Raw genomic sequence first — 12,053 nt, 5'->3', positions numbered from 1 at the left:
TAGGCTGATCCAAGGAATGGAAAACCTCCCTCCTGAGAAGAGGCATAAAGCGCTTGGCTTGTTTAGATTAACCAGACCAAAGCTGATGGAAGATAGGATTACTCTCTACAGAGGGATAAACAGCAGGGAGGGAGGGGAGTTATTTAAATTAAGGGCCGATGTGGACACAAGAATAAATGGATATAAACTGGCCATCAACAAGTGTAGGTTTGAAATTAGATGAAAGGTTCTGACCATCAGAGGAGTGAAGTTCTGGAACAGCCTTGCAAGGGGAGCAGTGGGGCAAAAAACCACCTAACTGGCTTCAAGACTGAGCTTGATACGTTTATGGAGGGGAAGGGATGATGAGGCTGCCTACAACGGCATACGGCCCATCCATGCCTGCTATTAGGAAATCTCTCCAACAGCCAGAGATGGCACACTAGATGGGGAGGGCTCTGAGTTGCTACTGTGAATTCTTTCCCAAGTGTCTGGCTGATGAGTCTTGCTTACATGTCCTGAATCTACCTGATTGCCATATCTGGGGTTGGGAAGGAATTCTCCCCCAAGTCAGATTGGTAGGGAGTTGATGGGGGGGGCAGAGGGGTTCACCTTCCTCTGCAGCATGGGTCACTTGCAGGTTTAAACTAGAGTAAATGGTGGCTTCTCTGTAACTTGGAGTCTCGAACCCATAGTCTGAGGACTTCAGTTGCTCAGCCAGAGGTTATGGGTCTATAAAAAGGAGGGGGCAGTTGAGGTTCTGTGGCCTGTGGTGTGCAGTAACTCAGGCTAGATGATCATGATGGTCCCTTGTGGCCCACAATCTGAATCAAAGATACCATAAATGTAACAATTCCTTCTTAAGAGACCAGCAGGAGGCACCCCAGGGGTGAGTCCCGCCCCCGCTACAGGCAACATCAAACGATCTCAGACACCAAACCTTTCACAGTTGTCTTAAGTACAGCATAACTTCTGATGACATACACACATGGCTACAAAGTGGTAGAAAATGAATGGCACCAACTGGGCTGGGAGAGAAGGAAATATATCACTCATGGGAGCAGGGCTGCATTTTCCAATAACCCCACCATCTTTCACTATCCAGGTAGATGAAGTATACTCTTCAGACAAAGTAGGTATGGTCAGAGGATGCTGACCTCAGCCATGTATGAAAACAGTAACTGGAGGGGACCATCGTTTTTTGGTCAAATTTTTGGTGTGGCCAAAATATAGCTTTTCAACCAGAACAAAAATTCTGTCAGACATTTTCATTATGAACAAAAGTCTGATTTTTTCAACAAAAAATGATAAACTGCTGTTTGGTGTTTCCCTCCCTATCTTTCCAGTGAGAAGGAGGGGAACACTGAAAAAACGGGTTTTTTAGCTAAAAAAGAAAAAAGAGAAAATGAGCGAATGTTTTCTATAAAATTATTGCTCTGTTCCCCCCCCCCTTTTTCTTTCTTTCTTTTTTTTTTTTTTCAGACAACACATAGCATTTGCCAACCAGCTTCAGTGTTACTCTTCTGCAGACATGTGAGTGAGACCAGGACAAAGATCAGCCTCTTAACAGCACTCTATTACTGTGGACATGAGCCCAGCCCAATCGAACTCTGCCAACTCGTTAGTGATTGCTCTAAGAATTCTTAAAACATCAGCTGTTCTAGAGTGGCTCGGGGATCCTTCCTTAGCTCAACTGCTACAAGAGTTCATTCTGACTCCCAGCTGAGGAAGTAAAACAAAAGGTGCAAACTGCAAAGAGACAATTTCAAGTGAGATACAAACACAAAGGAGATCTATATCCGTTAATCACTGCGTATAAGCGACCCACACAGCTACTTTCAGCCAGTGCAGGTAATTTTTCATTGCCTTGGTCCTCAAGAGGTTGGAAGCCTAGAGCACAATGTGAAGCGTGAGAGGGAAGAAGAGATAAGCAGATGGGAGAAGGGAAAGATCCAAGTCAAAGATTGCCTTGTCTACAGGAAAATGATTTGCCTGGTTTAGATCAGCAGTGGAAGAGACCACATGCATCACATGTCTGAATTTATTATTTTGTTGATGGGAAGGATAGCTCAGTGGTTTGAGCATTGGCCTGCTAAACCCAGGGTTGTGAGTTCAATCCTTGAGGGGGCCATTTAGGGATCTGGGGCAAAAATTGGGGATTGGTCCTGCTTTGAGCAGGGGGTTGGACTAGATAATCTCCTGAGGTCCCTTCCAACCCTGATATTCTATGATGAATGAGTGTTTGAGAGACTGGCTTTGCGGCTAGGGATTATACTGGATTTCCCATCAACGTGTAAGGCATTTGACCTAGATAAGACCATGCCAGCTTCCTTAAAATAGTCTGGATTTTCAATATCTTTGAGGAGGAGAGGGAGTCACAGGCCAGCAGGTTATATGGTATAGCAAAGGCTGACTATTTTTTAAATTCAGTACAAAAATCAAAACCCAGCACAGAAAACTCAGGCTCTCAAGCACTCATTCATCAGCGAAATAAAAATAAATGCAGACACCCAGTAACTGTCATCTGCTCCCTCACCTAAGCTAAAACCAGAGACACCTTACACACACAGCAATCTTAAGCGGGACCTATTGGAGTTGACACTTGGTAAGTCACACTTGATTGAACGGAGTTGTACGGCTCCAAAGCAGGCCTCTCGCACCTGATTTGTCTGGAATCCATGGAGGCTGCAAGGTGGAGCAAGTGAAATTCGTATCCCATAAGAATCCCAGATATGGCTGAGACACCCTGCTGTGTGTCAACAAGCTATCGGAGGACAGAGTGACATTTCATGATCTCAACTTAGGGAGATAAGTCACAACATCAGACAGGGCCACTCCAGCCTTCAGCCCTCTCTCCCTGTACTTGAAGGAGGCCCACTAGCAAGAAGTGCTGTGCCAGCAGATCACCATCATCTGCCTCCTTGACTGCAGTCCCAGCTCCTACCCTACAAGAGTCCAAATGCCAAGAGCTGGAGTCCATGAAGCCCTCACCCCAAATGTGTTTTCTTATTCCTTTCTAGTTTTTGTTTTGTTTTTATTAACAGGGAGATGCTCCAGCCATTTTAGTCTCTAATTTTAGGGTGTGAAAGTGGGGCTGTGTGAGCCCTCAAAGCCCATGCAGGGAAGGTACTTGAAAGAGTAGTTCTCTGGGTTTAAACAAGCCTTAAACATAGCCTCATAAAGACACTAATTAAAGTCTTGAGACCTGAAATTATCATCTCCCATTTCCAAAAAGCAAGAATTGTAAAACATCTGCTTACCAACAATGTTCTGTTAAAGTCTGTTATAAAGCTCTCTGCTAGGGGCAGAAAACCACATAAGAGAGGAAGCATTATAATTGGCTCAGAGGTTGTGGTTCAGACATGAAAATAATCATTTGGTTTCATTCTGAAGCTACTTAACCAAATTCAAATGATAGATCTGACGACGTTGGTAAAATGTATTAGTGGGGATTTATAACCGAACAGCCAGCCACTTTCTCAGAAAAAGGATTATGTTTGGTATTAATTTGATGACTCGACTCCAATTCAATATGGAGACTAGCTGTTGATTTGATTTTGAGTCAACAGTGGTTAGTATTATGAGTTTAGTTCTAGCACCATGTGTTCTCGATTTCGTTTTAGTAGAGGAGGTTTAACAACATTTATCAAATACAAATTGACACAGCGTCACAGGTCTTTCACTAAGAACCATGTGTCCAATCCAGAGCCTTTGATAGCCTGGGGTGGATACCAGTCAGTCAACGTTAATGCCTGATCAGCTACTCCTAATGAGTCTATGGTTCTCACATAATTGCCACTCAAAGAGCACCCCTGATGACATACACATCCTTGCTTTTGAAGGAGGAGTCAACTTATCAGTAAGCCTTGTTGGAGCCTTGTTTCTGAACAGTCCTTCATTTGGGCTCTGTTCTTTGAATCAGAAGACTGCTACAGCAAGCAGAGCTAAGACAGGAAGACCCTTCTGTGCTTTTCCTGCTGACAGTGGGTGAGAAATTGCTTTGGATTTTTTCTAAATTTCTTTATTCATTATCTACATTTTACTCACATATTAGAGCTGAAAGACAGGTCACCCAGTTTGACTGGCAGATTAACTGGGATTTAAATATTAGCAGCTTGCAGCTTTATTTGTGCAAGATGCTTCCTGAACTGAAATGGACAAGCATGTTCTGAATTTCCAAGGTGTTTCACGCTTTCCCTGGTTTCTGCCTTTGCCTGCAAGGACATTTCTAGCAGTTTTGGATTACAAAGAAAGCCACAAGTTCCTTCAAGAGAAAAGACAACTGCCTTAATCACTGACAAGAAGCCATCCCGCAGAGAGCCTGCTACAGTCTATTCCAAGAAGTACCCAGGTGACCTCTCCACATAGAGGTAACACAACATACAACACCACACAACAGATTAACAACTTGATTTTACACCAACTTTATTCTACTCGTGAGTCAGTTCAGTCTTTACCATCTGATCAGGAGGTTAGTTCCTTTATATGGGCAGCTAACTGAGGATGTAGAGGGGCACAAGGCAACAGAACTGGAGAGCTGGGACTGACAAGTTGCAGGAATCTCACATTCAGGATGTGAAGAAAAGGGGAACAAGGGCCCCAATGCAGACAGGAATAATGCCACATGGTACAGATCAGGCTCAGAAGCCACGATGCATCTCTGTGCTGGTACAGAGCAACAGGAAGCTGCTGAGGCCTCCAGGGACCACTTCAATTTGTGCCCTAATTGCCATGGCCCCAAAGGGTGTAGAAGTAGCTGGGGCATAGAAATGCCCCACCAAAGCTATTTCCTGGCCCTGCCATGCCCATGCCATTCCCAGCATTCCGCAGTACAGGGAATTTGTAGCAGATCTCAGTGTAATTCTTAGGGATCCATACCAAAAAACCCACTAAATGCCCCCAGCACATGTTGGAAGCAGAAAGGCCAAGAAGGGATGAGGCCAGTTGCAGGAAAGGCAGCTAAAGCCACCAGCTACTTTGTCAGTATGAGGGTCTTGCTACTGAAGCATCATGTCATCCATAGCTGCTAAGCCACAGTTCCTGGCCCCTCACACTATGCCAGTTGGGTCAGCTAGAGACCGAAGAGCTGCTGTCTGAGATCAGAGAAGGACACGACTCTCCATGGATTCACTGGAACCAATCAGCTGGTCACGGTCTCCATTCTCAGCCCCTCACATGTTGGGAGTCCTAGTTCAGCAAGGCATTGTTGGTATTTCTGGTCATGGCGATTCAGACTTAACTCCTTCATGAATCAATAATACAAAATTCCCCCATCCCTCACTTCACCACCACGTGTGAACGTTTTCCTTTACGAGCAAAATAGGAAAGACAAAGGCAAACTAACATTTTGCACAACATACGAATAAGCATCAGAAGCTTGGGATTCTCTAAGCTCAAGAAGGGTTTGTGATCAAGGCTTAAGTGAGAAGAGGGAGGAAAAATAAGAATAAGTTTAAGAGCAAATTTTGGAAGAATGCAGCAAATGATATTACAGTGGTGCTAGGAACCCCAAACAAAGAGTTAGGGCCCAAACCAATAAGATGAAATTCAATAGAGCAAGTGCCAAGTACTGTACCCGAGAAACAAAAATCGGTTGCACACATACAAAATGGGGAATAACTGTCTGGGCAGTAGTATTCCAGAAGAGGGATCTGGGGGTCATAGTGGATCACAAATTAAATACGAGTCAACAGTGTGATGTTGTGAAAGAGGCAAATGTCGTTCCGGGATTATTAACAGGAGAGTCGGATGGAAGACACAGGAGGTAATTATTCTGCTCTTCTCAGCACCGACAAGGCCTCAGCTGGAGTACTGGGCACCACATTTTAAGAAGAATGTGAACCAATTGGAGAGAGTCCAGAGGAGAGCAATAAAAATGCTAAAAAAAGAGATTTAGAAAGCCTGGCCTATGAGGGAAAGTTTAAAGAGTTTGACATGTCTAGTCTAGGGGAGAGAAAGTTAGGGGGATTGGGGGAGGTCACAACATGACAAGTCTTCAAATATGTTAATGGTTGTTATAAGAAGAGGACGGTGATCGATGCTTCTCCATGTCCACTGTAGGTAGGACAAGTAGTAATCAGCTTAGTCTGGAATAAGGGAGATTTAGGTTATCTATTAGGAAAAGCATTTCCAACTATAAGGATAGTTAAGTACTGGAACAGGTTACCTAGGGAGGAATCCCTGTTACTGGAGGCTTTTAAGAACGGATTAGACAAGCACACTCCTTTCAGGGATAATCTAGGTATACTTAATTCTACATCAGTGCAATCGGGTAGACTATATGACTTCTTGAGGTCCACACCTACAGATAAACACACAGGGAAATGACCCAAGTGAAGTAACAAAGCATTGTGAAGTAAGTTAGCATGACATTTAAGAGTTATGTATACTGTGTGCCAGTGAGTAGGACAAAGGCCGCTGTGGAAAAACAAAGAATCGTTAGGCATATAAAGCAACACAAGAGGTGTAAAATTAGATACAGAAGAGGGACTGCAGTTAACTGAATGACGTCAAGACTGTACAGATCATAAAAGCTAATTGTAGAGGATAAAAGGAAGATTACATAAGACAAGTTAACTATAAAGAGGCTTCCAAAAGGAAGGTCAGAACAAGAGTATGGCATGGACTGTAGCCAGACTGAGCAAAGGCAAACCCTGAATAAAAGGCAAATGCTTCAGAAATAATAAGATCTTTGTCTCCACCTTCCTTTTAACAGGAAGCCTGACAAGATTTGGGGGCTGGAAGAAAGTTGACAGGACAGCTCTATGGACATAAATGTATCTTTAGAAATAGTTGGACTCTAGGCATACTGATTTCCAAGTCAGTAAATACAAGTTTGGGTTATTTTAGTGGATAAACCCAGGGCTCATAGGAGTTACAGCAACACAGACAATAATATAAATTATAATGGAATGAAGCCCTGATTTGGCTATCAAAGACAAAATGCCAGGTTTGGGAGTGGAAGAGAACAGGAAGAGGCTACTGGGGTGCCACAAGCATACATGTTAGGAAGACTTTTGTTCTAGGTCCAGAAGGATTAAGCAAGCAATATGGTAATGAAGTTTGTCATCATGTGGAATAGCCTGGCCCGGAGGTCGTGACCACCCCTTCCCATGCACTCGCCAGCAAGGTCCCATTTTGCTGGCAGAAGGGAGTTAACCTGTGACGAACGGGGCCTGCTAAGAATGAAGTGATGAAGCACAGTGCTCTGCCACTCCCTCCTAACACATAGCAGCTCCTGTGCAAAACTACTGCGGGTTTTGGGGCATGGACCCCTGGAGCAACTGCTCTCTGGCGTGCTCCCATGGGATAGGGGCTGAAAACCCACAGCAAAGCGCTGAAGACATCAACACGGGTCAGGCCTGTATTACCATGAACCTTCCTCCCTACTTTCCCAAAGACCAGTCGACAGCTCGACGACTCTGGTTATGATTAGGCCCTGAGGAAAACCACGACGTCACAGACCGCACAATCAATATCACGATTTTTCCACCAGTGAGGGGGAGGGGCAAAAGCAGGCCTCTGCACACGTGGCGACCGTGCTCAGAGCACGCGTTCCAAGCGGCACTGGATGCCGCGCATTGCATAAAACCGGGCACCGCTTGGAACACGTGCAACGGGAGGCCCCACTCGGAATGCACTGTGCTGTCAGGCTGTCCCTTACTCCCCAGGGCTGGATGCCTCGCTCCCCCCCCCCGGGAGCCAGCCCAGGGACCCCGGCAGTGCACAGAGACCCCCCCCCCCCGAAGGGCACAGCCCACCCCCCAGACCGAGGAGCAACACCCATACCCCCCTGGATGCCCCATCACCCATCAGGAACTCTCTCCTCTGCTCCCCACCAGGAGGGTTCCCCAGCCCCCTGGACAGCGGTCAGACTCCCTACTTGTGTGGATGCCTGCTCAGGGCCCTGGCTGCTGCAGCTGTTCCTGCTGCCCCCGGGTGTCAGAGCAGCAGGCAGAGGGGGGGCAGGTGGGTGCTGCTGGTTACTTTGCCTCCCCTGAAACAGCTGCAATTTTTCCAGCAGTAGGGAGGGGGCATCCACCGGGAACACACACTATGAGCTGCATGAGACCATCTCCTTTGCCGCTCCCCTCCCCCAAGCCAGCTGCACGTTATCACGTCACACCAACGAACTCTACTCGGATATTTCCTCGCTAATACTTTTGCCTGCTAGATTCCTCGCCCAGGCCTGGTCAGGCCCAGGGCCCCTCACAGAAGAGCCTGTGCCCCACTCACTCCAGCTGCAAGGATGTTTCTAAGATCCCAGTGGTTCTGATCCCAATTCGGTCTGCTCGTGAGTCAGGTTGTGTGCTGGAACAGTGTCTTCAGGACAGAGATCTCACAGCCTCACCCTGACAGTTACCAAGTCCTAACTCCCTTATTCAAACAGAGCAGCGTCTGAGTCTGCAAAGAGTCCTATTGGGTCCAGTGGGGCTACTTAGGAAGTAAGGTACTACTCAACTTGAGTAAGGGTGGCAGAAACAAGTCCATGTTAAGGGGTCAAATGGGTCCTAGGAAGGTTCATAGATTCATAGATACTAAGGTCAGAAGGGACCATTATGATCATCTAGTCCGACCTCCTGCACAACGCAGACCACAGAATCTCACCCACCCACTCCTGTGAAAAACCTCTCACCTATGTCTGAGCTATTGAAGTCCTCAAATGGTGGTTTAAAGACTTCAAGGAGCAGAAAATCCTCCAGCAAGGTGGAGTTGGTTTGATCAAGGTCAGGATTAGTGACCAAGCTGGACTAGAACCCACTAAATCTCCTACACTAGCCAAAAGACAACATCAATCCCCACCGTAAGGCAGTAACAACATTGGTAAGAGATGCCATTTCAAGCAACACCTTCCCCTGCGTGGCTGAGCTTCCAGGCTCTTTTCTATCACAGCCATTCAAAGTCTGCAAGTAACATTAGTACATGATCCTCGGGGCTGCACATGAATCCTGATCTGCAAGTGACAGCTCTGTTTCACAACAAGGGGAGAAAATAGGTCAGAGTCACTGCACTCTGCTGATCAAAGTCAGTGTTTATCTCCGAGGCTGGAAAGTGTCAAACCTGAGACAGGAAGACGGATCTAAAAACGATTAAGATCAGACGATCTTATCACAGAAGCCGCCAGCACATGTGATGCACCTTATCATGACATAATCGGCTCTTTCCCTGCTAGGGTAGTAACTCATGCATGTCACCTAACCACACTTTGCTCGGGTGACTCAGCACATCAAGCCGGGACTTTGGAAAAGCTGTTCCGACGTCTTGAAACAAATATGTTCAAATGGAGATGAGCGTGTGGCATTGGGGGTGGGGTGGGGGGGAACTGCACAGAGGAACCAGCCAGAGACTAGCCAGTCAGAGCAGCTGCAGAAGCAGCCAGAGCAGGGACCCTGAGACATTCAGAGACTCTCTCTGACTTGTGCTGATGGGCTGTTTGCGCCAACCCTCTCCCTCCCTCACAGTCTTGATCTCAGTTTCACTCCACAGCAGACCCTTTTACCCTCTTCTCCTCTGCCTTGCCCCCACGCCCCCTTCCATTCAAGGTCCCCTCTCTCCTTTCCCTTCTTTTCAGTTAGCTGATTCTCTCCTCACGAAGCCTGCCTCACACCCACACTGCATCCTGGTCAGTGAGCTACACATCAGCTTTATACAAGACAATGAATTCGTCCCAATTAACTCTGGCTCTACCATATCTGGTATTTTACCATTCACATGTGGTCCACAGACTATGAGCTGGAGACCCCAATGTACTGCAGATCCCCTTGATATGGGTCCACAGCCACACTCCGCATGATGCAGAGATCCACTTTGACCCCATCTGCACGACACACTCTAGCATACCCCATCTATAGCCAAGAATTTTGTTTCTACCCCATCCTACAGAGGACAAAGGAGCCAGCATGCATAAACCCCGGTTGACAGCATGTTACCACCAGCTTCTCTTTCCCTCTCTCCCCACATTCTGGCCCCCTGCCTTTCCCTTAGGGCACAGTATAAACTTTGTAGAGACACAAACTAAAATAATTCTTGTTCTTCTGCCTGTTCAGAGTCATTTGAGAACTTGGCAGAACATCTAACTAGCACCTTCTTGCAACTTCTCTTAAGTGCATAGTTTAACTCAGGCAGATAGTCTCAGTAACTTCAGCAGACCTATCTGTGCAACAAAAGCAGAAGCCTTAGACTTAATGGCTGAGATTTGCAAAGCCACGTAGAGGATTTAGAAACAAATTCCCATTGAATTTAGACAGTTTCCATTGAAACTAATGGAAGTTGTGCACCTAAATCTCCTAGGCACTTTTAAAACGGTCAGCCTACACGAATGTTAAGTGCAACATTAAGGTTGCACCATTAAAGAAGTTAGGAAATACACAAGCTAAGGATCCTGCCGCAATGGAGGTGGGAATCCAGCTGCAAAATACCCACACTCAGGGACTGGCCTCAGCCAGATTTTAAGAGCCACCCTGACAAAAGAATGCAGGGGGGCTGGAAATTGCTATAGGGATAGCAACTGCCAAAGATGATGTTCTTGTGGGCAAAGGTTGTTTTGTATACCACTCTATTACAACCCCACTGGTTTTAATTATATACCATGTTTCTCATGCTACTTAGTTTCCATTAAATACTTGGAAGTTCTCATCTCATTGACTGGAGGAAGAATTCCAACCACTGATCCCATTTGCCTGAAGAGAGTTGACCGCAAGGCCAGATTAATTGGGTGGCAGGAGGACAATTACCATGGCTGTTTCTTGCCAACAGACAGGAGCATAAGATTTTTTAAAAAGTCTGGGATTTTTGCCAAATTCGTCTCTAATTTCTATGAGCCAAAGTTTGACTGATCTGCAATTTCTCATTTCTCTGAGGCCCCATGTCTTGGGAATTTGAATGAGCAAAGCTAATGTCCACTGGAATAATTTATCCCAGTCAGGACCAATGTGAAATACCTCACAAGGAGGAGAGCAGGCAGGATTTCATTAGGAGAGAAATTTTCACACCCCCAAATGAAAATGATTTTTCAAATGCTTAACAATTATCCAACCAATATTTCCTTCTATACTTAGCAGCAAACCCGATGCTACATTACGTATCGAGTCTGAAGTGTCAAAGTTTAGCTTTTTGGAATTATGTCACACGGGGAAAGAAACAATGGCAGTTGTGTGTCATCTGAAATGCTCCAAGACCGCCCTGTATTCTGAATCACCCTCTTCTTGACAAGGAACTAATCTTGCCAGTCACTGAATTTTCATGACAAACACCCCTCCTCCAGCCCTCGCCCAAATTGGAGTTGTGTTGATAAGGATAGGGCAGAGGTAGCGGGTTGAGAAGAAATTTGTGGCCGGGGATGCATCTGCTGGCACAACATACGAGATGTTTGCAATGTTAATTAGGATAAGCTAAGAGCAGGAAAAAAAATACAACCAGCTGCATTTCAACTCCATAGTTATTTGTCTTGAGAAGTATTATGACCTTTCACACACTGCTCTTTTAATACTTGTTTGATGACTTTTTTCAGCCTAATATTAGCTTACACATTTTTGGCAGCAATGTAGGTCAGTCAGAGAAGTAAATTAGATTACTGGGACTTAGAAAAATGAAAAAAGTCAACTCAAAATAAAGCCTAGATGAGTCTTTTGTCCTCTCCCTTATCTTAAGTCCAACTACCGTCTGTTCTTTGCTTCTGTAGGACAACCACTGAGCAAAGCGATCATGCCATGTAGAACATGAACTATTCTACTGAAGTGTAATACAAGAAAGGAACATGTTCCTCCATATCAAATACAACCAGCAAGCTTGGTACATTTCCATCTTCTCTTAAGTCCATCTTTTTGTTAAGGACTGTCTGTGTGGGGCCATTAAAGAATCTGTATCAGTTTTATCATGAATAGGTGAAGGAGGCCTAGTATCCTGGACTAATTACAATTTGGGCACTTCCATTCTGCTCACCTAAAATTTACAATAGCATCAACTGGATGAACTCCTAACGTGTTGCTTTTTGAACAGATATTGCCTTTCACATCAGGGGCAACTGCATTTCAATTGTGGATGAAAGGATTCCCATGCATCTGGGACCTAATCTT

This window comes from Lepidochelys olivacea (genome assembly GCF_965140295.1).
Source record: "Lepidochelys olivacea isolate rLepOli2 genome assembly, chromosome: 4".
Taxonomy (NCBI): Eukaryota; Metazoa; Chordata; order Testudines; family Cheloniidae; genus Lepidochelys; species Lepidochelys olivacea.
Note: the sequence above shows the minus strand (reverse complement) of the source record.